This window comes from Myripristis murdjan, chromosome 9 (genome assembly GCF_902150065.1).
Source record: "Myripristis murdjan chromosome 9, fMyrMur1.1, whole genome shotgun sequence".
NCBI classification, from domain to species: domain Eukaryota; kingdom Metazoa; phylum Chordata; class Actinopteri; order Holocentriformes; family Holocentridae; genus Myripristis; species Myripristis murdjan.
This window is the reverse complement of record NC_043988.1, coordinates 7,870,530-7,879,027: the sequence shown is the minus strand read 5'-3', so window position 1 is coordinate 7,879,027 and position 8,498 is coordinate 7,870,530.

The following is an 8,498-nucleotide window of genomic DNA, read 5'->3' as shown; positions in this document are numbered from 1 at the left end:
TCTCGCTCTCTCACACACACACACACACACAGTGAGCGCTTGCTTGCGTGGGGTGGTGATGGTGGTCGGTGATGTGTATCAGTATTTCTCTGTTTGTTTATGGGACCAGGGTGTTTCTTTACCAAAAAAAAAAAAAAAACGCAGCCATCAAAATATAACATAACCAATAAGAATAGCCAAATTATTACTGCAGGTTGGACAACAAAATTTAAAAAAAAAAAAGAAAGAAAGAAAAGAAAAGAAAAAAGTACTCTAGAAAAACAGAGTACGATAGAATAGAATAGAATAGAATAGAATAGAATAGAATAGAATAGAATAGATGTTTTTATCGGAAACTTTGAGAGATGCTCATTAGGCCACTGTGCTCAAAGACTTTTTAGATACCCACCACGACTGTAATACTATAAACACTGGTTGATATGTTTTTGTGAATACCTCAAATCCATAAGGACTGAGTGATGAGTATACAACTTCCAAAGCCTTATGATACCGCGCAAACAGGAGACTCTTTATTTTTTCATCCTTTTCAGTCTAATTGAGAAAGAGAGACAGAAAAAAACACAAGAGCCTAATCCACAGAGCACACAGAGCCCTTTCATGGGAGTGCTGGGAGAGACCTTTATTTGTCCATTCCTATCATAGAGAGAGCGGGTTTTAAGCTGGGCTAGGACTCAGCAGGAAGATTAGATGAAACCAGAGTGTTTTAAACCTCTTCTGTGGCCGTGGATTAGAGTCAGCCATTCCCCCCTGCACTCCTAAATGAAACAATAAAGAGTACCAGCATCCAGGTGCTTCAGTGGGATAAGGTGCATACCGTGTACAACACCGTGGGCTTGAATCTGGCTCACAGCTGTGTCTTTCTTCTCCATTTTTCCAGGATCTAAACTGTCTATCTAATGAGGAAAAATGCCACTAAGTATTCTTTATATAGATTAGATGATCACAGATAGGATTTGAACAATGTAACAAGATGATACTGACCTTTCATTAAAAATGTATCAGCCCGTTAGTGTTGAATCAAACTATGACGTAGTCATACACATCTATTGTGATTCATCAATACTACACTGACTGCAAATGGGAAATTATTCACCAAAATCAATTTTTAAAGAGATTTTGATGAGACTCTATATTATTATTAACCTTTATTTCAAAGTTTACTGTTACGTGGCTTAATTGATAGTTCAAAGGCTTTTGCATACTGACAAGAATGAAAATGCAAGGGTAACAAAGACTATTTAAAATATTTTGGCAAGAAAATGCTCATAAACAAACAAACAAATCAATCAAAAGCACAGAATATTGGCCATGGCAGGTTTCATCACGTCAGTATTAGCGCCACCCTTCAATGACCCATTTCTGTTGGACTCTACTCATATGTGTTTGGTGCGTTTGATATGGGGTGTGCACATAGCCTATCATATTGCATATTTGCAGCAGTGTCCGATACAGCCTACATTCTTGGCTCCCATTGGTCATATTTTCAAATTATACAAAGTGTGATATATTTTAAACATGGAGGGGAGGAGGATTAGTTTACCGGTATGTTTAATTTGCTAATGAGATGGATCACATAAGCACTTGGTGACATATATGAAAAGGGTGGGTCTAGGGGTTTTGAGGACTGGTGAATTTAAACCAATTAGTGCAAATGGAGGTGGCGGGCTTGTAAACCCTCAGCGGGAGGCAGGAGAAAGTGTTTGCTGACCGGCCTGGTCAAGTGCCATGGCCTACATCATCATCAATTATTTCTGCTGGCTCGTCTTACCCGAGGTTGGGGGGTGGGAGCAGGACAATGCCAGGCTGCACTTGAGAGCTGGTGCCTTCGTCTCCCACTGGGTCCAAGTGGGAGGGTAGGGGCGGGCTGGAGGGTAGGATGGTGAATGCCATATCGTGCATCCAGCCCAGAGACCGCCTGGTAAGGAAATCCCTGGAATCCCACTCTCGCTCTCGCCGGCTGGCCACAGGGGCAAGCAGGTTCACTTTACAGCTCATCACCAAATTAGAAAGGATGTGGGTCGGGCCTGAGCTGCAGCCAGACCACAGAGAGATAGAAATAGATGGCAGCGCTAAGATGAAGTCTGCTGGCATTCATTCACCAGGCTCCTCTCTCATCATGGAGAGGTAGACCGCTGTATATGGAGGGCAAAGCTCCAGAGAGGAAAACTGCAGAGCACTTTTAAGTCCTCTGAGACAGACCATAAAGTAATGGATACACAGTGAGAACACAGACAGCAACACAGAGAGCCACTGTGCCAAGAGACCGATGAGCAAAAAGAATGCCCCTTCAGTGAAACACAGGGCGTTTGGGTTACGCAAAACAGCATCAGATAACTCCTGTTTAACTAGAAATCAGCCAATATATAATGATACAGAAAGGCTCCAGTTTTTTGATGGATGCAGGAAATGGAAATCTATTCCACGTAAAGGTTCAGTGATGCTGATTGGGATGATTGCTCATTGGATGGCATTTGACTTCATCCTTCTGTTCATGAAACCCCTTTTAAATTTATTTAGTAACATGTATGAAGGCATTATAGGGGCAGGCTATGGGAACACTATGAGGAGACAGTGTTTTGCACTCTTGGGTGCTCCTGAGCCTATAAATAGGATCAGGAGCTATAGATGGCCTCATAAGATGATGAGCTCAGATCTCTTTCAAAGTTGACACTAAACAAACATTTGTCTTTGACTTGCCGATGTAAATGTCATTGAAACAATTTATGTACTGCAGGTTAAAGTCTTTTTACATGTCGTGTTTCCGATATTTTGCCAACCCCCTGGACATAGATGATAAGAACCTGCAGACAAAGATGGTGTTACAGTAAAGGCGTAAAAATTTTGACTTTTACTCTACATAGACAGTAAGTAAACATCTCAGCAAGTCTTAAGTCTTCTGGATAAACCGAATAAGCAGCACTGCTTAATGGGTCCTGTTAAAGGAAAATCCAGCTTCCCTTGGGGGTCCGCAGTGTTTCCAGGTCCTATGTTCCCAAGATCCTGCATGCCTTTAAACAATCCACAGAGAAATGACGTGAACTTGTTGCCTTCAGTCAAACGTGGGTGTCAGGGCATATAAATATACTGTAACTATCTAGCCAGCTTGTTTGTGAACACTGGTGTATGATTGTGATTGCTCCAGTTTCCCTGTTAACATACCTTGTGGCTGCATTGCATCCTGGGCTACTGAGGGTAAAGAAATTTCTGTCTTTTTCTTTTCTGTGATGATTTCTCCTTGTGTGATTGGTGAAGACTGACTTCATAGAGATGCCCTTGCTTAACTGGTGAGTGTGGTCACACTGGGTCCCAGGTGTGAACGAGTGCAACTTCTTGGCTATGAAGCAGGATGGAGCTGAAAAACAACATGCATGTTCAGTGCACTTCACAGAGGGTGTCAGTGGATGAGTGAGGTTATCAGAAAAGAGAGAAATGATATAGTGTATGGGAGTTTATGCTGGATATGCAGGTATCACGGAAAGTGTGAATGGAGAGAGCTCAGGGAGGGTGAGGACTGACTGGCCTGAACAAAACACAACTTCAGTGAAGACATGAATCAGTATGTAGCGGGGAGGAGAGAGCAGATGCGCAGCTGCTATCTGCACCAGTGAACCATCCTCCCTTGGAATGGTCAAGAAGCGGAGACTCCCTCAGTCTGAAGTTAATATTCTTATCAGCGCTCTCTGAAACTCCCCGATTAATGCTGACTGTGAAGCCCAGGCTGATTCTCATGGCCACTGGCACTGAGAGCACAAGACACAGAAACAAATGGCTATTTTACTCCAGTATTGCAGTTTGTTTTTACAGTACCAGTATTTACAGTTTGTTTGATTAGATAATTATTGGTTAACTGATCAATTTTGTACTTGTTGGCTATGGGTGGGTCTTGAGCTTAATTAATTGTAAATGCAATCTAGATGTTTTTTTTTTTTTTTTTGTGAGGATGTTTATGAGGATGACAATGGTTAATATTATGTTGAATAGCTATTAACATGGGCAACAATTAATTTCTGCTGGGCAGTGGCCTGGGTTCAAATCCAGCCCAAACACTTTGCTGCATGTCACCTCTCTCTCTCCTGTCTTTCCTGTCTGTCTGATAAACCAGACATGTCCTTAAAAAGGAATAAAAAGTAAAGAACCAGCCAGGTGATGTAATAACACCCTAAAACTCATATTGTCCATAATTTTTAAAAAGTACATCCTCATTTAAAGTTTACAGTTACTGGTGAAAGGTGCACTATGTAAATTACCATGGACAAGTGACGTTAGGACTCTTTCCACTCAGTTGACCAAAAACATAGAATAAGCACATCATTTGATGATTGAGCCTCCATGGTTCTCATTGTGGGACCAACACACTAATAAATTACCTGCTCATTCGACGTTTCATTTTTCCCAATTTCCATTGCATCAGTTGAATCGAAACATCCTCACTTCAGCCAACCCACGGTAATTTTGCAGAGTGCACCTTTAATGTAATAACCTTCTACATTATCTGGAAAATAAAATCAAAATAGCAGGTTTTCTTACATTTTGGACTCATTTGGAGTGACATTTCATTATTTTGACAAGCTTTGGCTTTGTCAGCTGCAACAGAGCTCTGAGACAAGTTCATCTTCGCAGTGCCTGCAGGCCAGCGGAGCATGAGATAAAGTCAGCCTCAAGATGTGTTTTAGGAGTGGACTGAACCCAGATCAGTGTGCCCAGACACAACAGGCTGTTTCCCCTTCCAGCAGACGCCTCCGCATACAGTAATGACCATTCTCCATATTCCTGCTGCTACCTCATTTGTCATACAAGATGACACAAGGCCAAGGGTTACATTACATAGTCTAATTACTGGTCCACTTATATATACATTTGCCTGCATGTGCGAGTGTGTGTGTGTGTGTGTGTGTGTGTGTGTATGTCTCAGAGTTTGGCCGTGACATCCTTATTATAGAACTGTCATCTGAAAATGTTGGATTTGTTTTGGAAACACAGAGCAGAGGTATAGCTCTCTCTGTCGCTGCTCTGCTTCCACAACAACTTTATTTTTAGGGAGTGTTTATGTGCACTGAATACAGACACATGCCCACACAATGGCATTCAAACACACACACACACACACACACACAGTATGTGTATATGCACATTGCTGATACATCCATGCAGATTCATTCCAGTTTGCCCACACACACACACACACACACACACACACGTGCATACACATTCACACAAAACATACCACGCAAGCCATCTCTCATCAAATCAGTGACAAATAAATAGACAGTGGCAGGCATAAAAGTAAACTTGTGTGTTTCAGGAGCAGAGCTAACAAATACACACTGCATGCAGATTGTGTGTGTGTGTGTGTGTTTCACAAGCCACACAGAGCTTATATTGGATAAACAGGAAAGACAGAATCAATCAAAAAGGCATCGACAGCAGCCTGAGGGCGAGCCCAACATGCAGTCAGTCTACTTCATAGAACAAGTCCATCTCTGCAGCTCGGCCTGCATGTGTGTGTGTGTGTGTGTGTGTTTATGTGTGTGTTTATGCGAGTGTGTGTGCTCATGTTTATGGACAGAGCCACCAGCAGGAATTGTAATCTGTTGCCTCTGCCAGTAAAGCCAGTTCTCTGAAGCTACAGCGCAATGTTTTGGCTGCGTGGTGGGGAAGCAGAGTCATGGCGCTTGAAGATAAAGCTTTGATTTATGTGATGTGACTCAGGCTGATAACACTCGAGCCCCAGAGCAGGCACATTCAGAGGGAAATTGTCAGCTTAGTGTTGACACTGATGCTTTGGAGAAGCTTTTTAGGAAGTGTCAGCAAGCCATTTGTCATTGCGCAGTGTAGTTTTCTATTTTTTTGAAGGTTGCAGGAGATTATTTGGGTTCAAACTGCCAGCAGCTCATATATTCAAATTAGATCATTTTCAAGCCCAAAAATATCACGGTCTCCCCCAGAAGTTTATTCTTGTCAGTGCATTGAGGCCTCTGTAACATCGTTTAGATCACAGGACACTAAAACTCTCCACTGAAAGCCAGGACAATAATAAGAAATAAAAACAATCATGTATATTTATATGGAATCCAATCACAAGAGAGGCAGTTAAAGGAATACTCCAATGTTTTGGGCAAAATACCCTTTCTCTGACTTACCCAGACTGAGACTGAAACCTCTGTGCATCCACTAGTTAGGTGCCTATGAGTAGCATTTCATGTTAACTCAGCATAAAGACTTGAAGTCTATGGAGAGCTCTGTCAAAGTGGAAAAACTAAACCTTACATTAACTCAGAAGTGGTCTTATTTACACAGTGTATCGTGTAAAACATCTTGGAATTTAAAAAAAAAATGGAATGAGAATTGCTTTAGGAAAAGTTAATTTGTTCTGGATCCTGCTATACCTTCAGCAGTGTGCAGATCATTGTGATAGATGGAAGGATAAATGTGTTCAGTGGTTACATTTTTAACATCCAACTTCTCCTGACACCACCCTTGTTTTTTCCAAGACGGGACGCCCCAGTGGCTGAGTCCTGATCGCAGTGTCCTGGGTTCAAATCTGACCTCAGGCCCTTTGCTTCATGTCATCCCGTCTCTCTCCCGTCTTTTCTGTCTCTCTCTACTGTGACTGTTGAATCAAGCAGGGAAAAAAAACCCAATATGTGTATTTCAAATCCACATGATACCCTGTGTAAATAAGACAACTTCAGAGTCGCTGTAACGTTTTTTTGTTTGTTTAGGGTTAGGGTTAGGGTTATCAATCATATTTATCCTATTGATTTAAAAAAGGTCTACATCAGCCTGATATATCAGTTTAAGCCTTATCTGCACAACTACAAAGCACTGTAACACCAAAATACTATAGATGCAATGAAACGGTTTCCAGTACACTTCAAAAGTCCATACTGGACGGTTTGATGAAAATAAAGAACACACAATGACTTGAAGGTTGCAGAGGTGAGGAGGTTCTCCGGCATCATAGTAACAAGTCTACGTCAAAATATTGTGTTCCAGGCATGTCTTGTTTAACCCCAAACATCAGAGTATGTGCAAATTTTGCATGCAGACTGCTAATGTTCTGATCAGCGTGGTTTGGCATTCATACACACACACCACACACAAACAATGTTCCTTTGTTGTGTGCCATCAGCAAACATCAACTCTATAAATCAGCTCCATAAAGCATGCAGAGGTAATAAGGCGGCTTCCTGTGTGGCAAGACCTGACTACATGATTTAGGACTTGAGGTTGCTGATCGTAATTGCTTTCTTATTGACGTCTGGAGATCGGAACCGCAAACTATGATATTGTCACACACTCATATTACTGTCAGCCACAGGCTGTGGTAGCCAGCGGCTGTGGGTGGCTGGACTGGTCTGGATAGGCCAAACCCAACCGCAGGGCTACATCCAGCTTCTTTTCAAACACCCACATCCCTTCAGATAAAGGCCACTCCGGCAGCCATGTGTATTGAATTTAGCCCATTCCTTGGGGTAACTGTTATCAGGGTCAGATAAGCTCATTTCACACAGCCTCAACTTCACCACACTACCAAAAGGACGGATGTCTGGTTGAATGAGAAGCAAAGGAAGGAGGAATCTCCTTGACTGAAGCTGCCTATTGGCAACAGTTGTGGCACAATACCCTGCACTGAAATATGCAGTGTTCAGATGCACGGCGTGGGTGAAAGAACAGAGAGGGACAACCTTGACATTCCACAAAGGGAGTAATTCAGACTCCAGACTGCGCCGCGACCTTGATACCAAACTAAGATGTGTTGGTAACCTTGGCCTGAGGGGTTCCCAACGAAGTGGCAGCAGCCCCAAAGTAATGGGTTACATCCTTTGTAATAAGGCAAATAACACTGAGAGCATACAAGCCCTGCTCAACACCCTTGTTCAAATGGTTGTTTCTATGAGCCTACCATTAGGCTCACCGCATGGCTTCAGGGGGCCCTTTGAGCTACTTGTCTTGGGCATGGGAAGCTAGACAACAGAAAAAAAAAATGCAGAATCCAACAAACCAGTTTGGAGATTCACCCTGGCTTACCAGTCTGAGGGGCCCTTTTCTCCGTCAAGCCTCACGAGGACCCCTCCCCGGCCACCGCACCCTGTCCGGGCCCTGCAGGCATATCAGGCTGACAGCTCTGAGCCAGATACTGGCAGTACAACAGACCAGTCATAATTGGGCCCTATTCAGTTCTCAGAGATAATCCTTGCCTTGCTTGAGCCTTTTCTGTGCCTAGCGTCATTTTTTTGCAAATGTTTACACAAGGTATGTATCAGTTTCTCCCCTTCTCCTCCTCCTCCTCCTCCTCCTCCTGCAGAGGGTTTTGCTCTGGCCATTGGGCTGTGTACCAAACGTGTTTTAATGTGTGTGTGAGTGTGCGTGGTTCTGCACTTCCAGTGTGGCTGTTAGGGCTCAAGACCTGAAGTGACAAAGGCCTCGTGAATGTCGACTCACAGACACGACTGTCAACATTCAATAGGCTGGATTAAGACGGAGCGTATAACTGA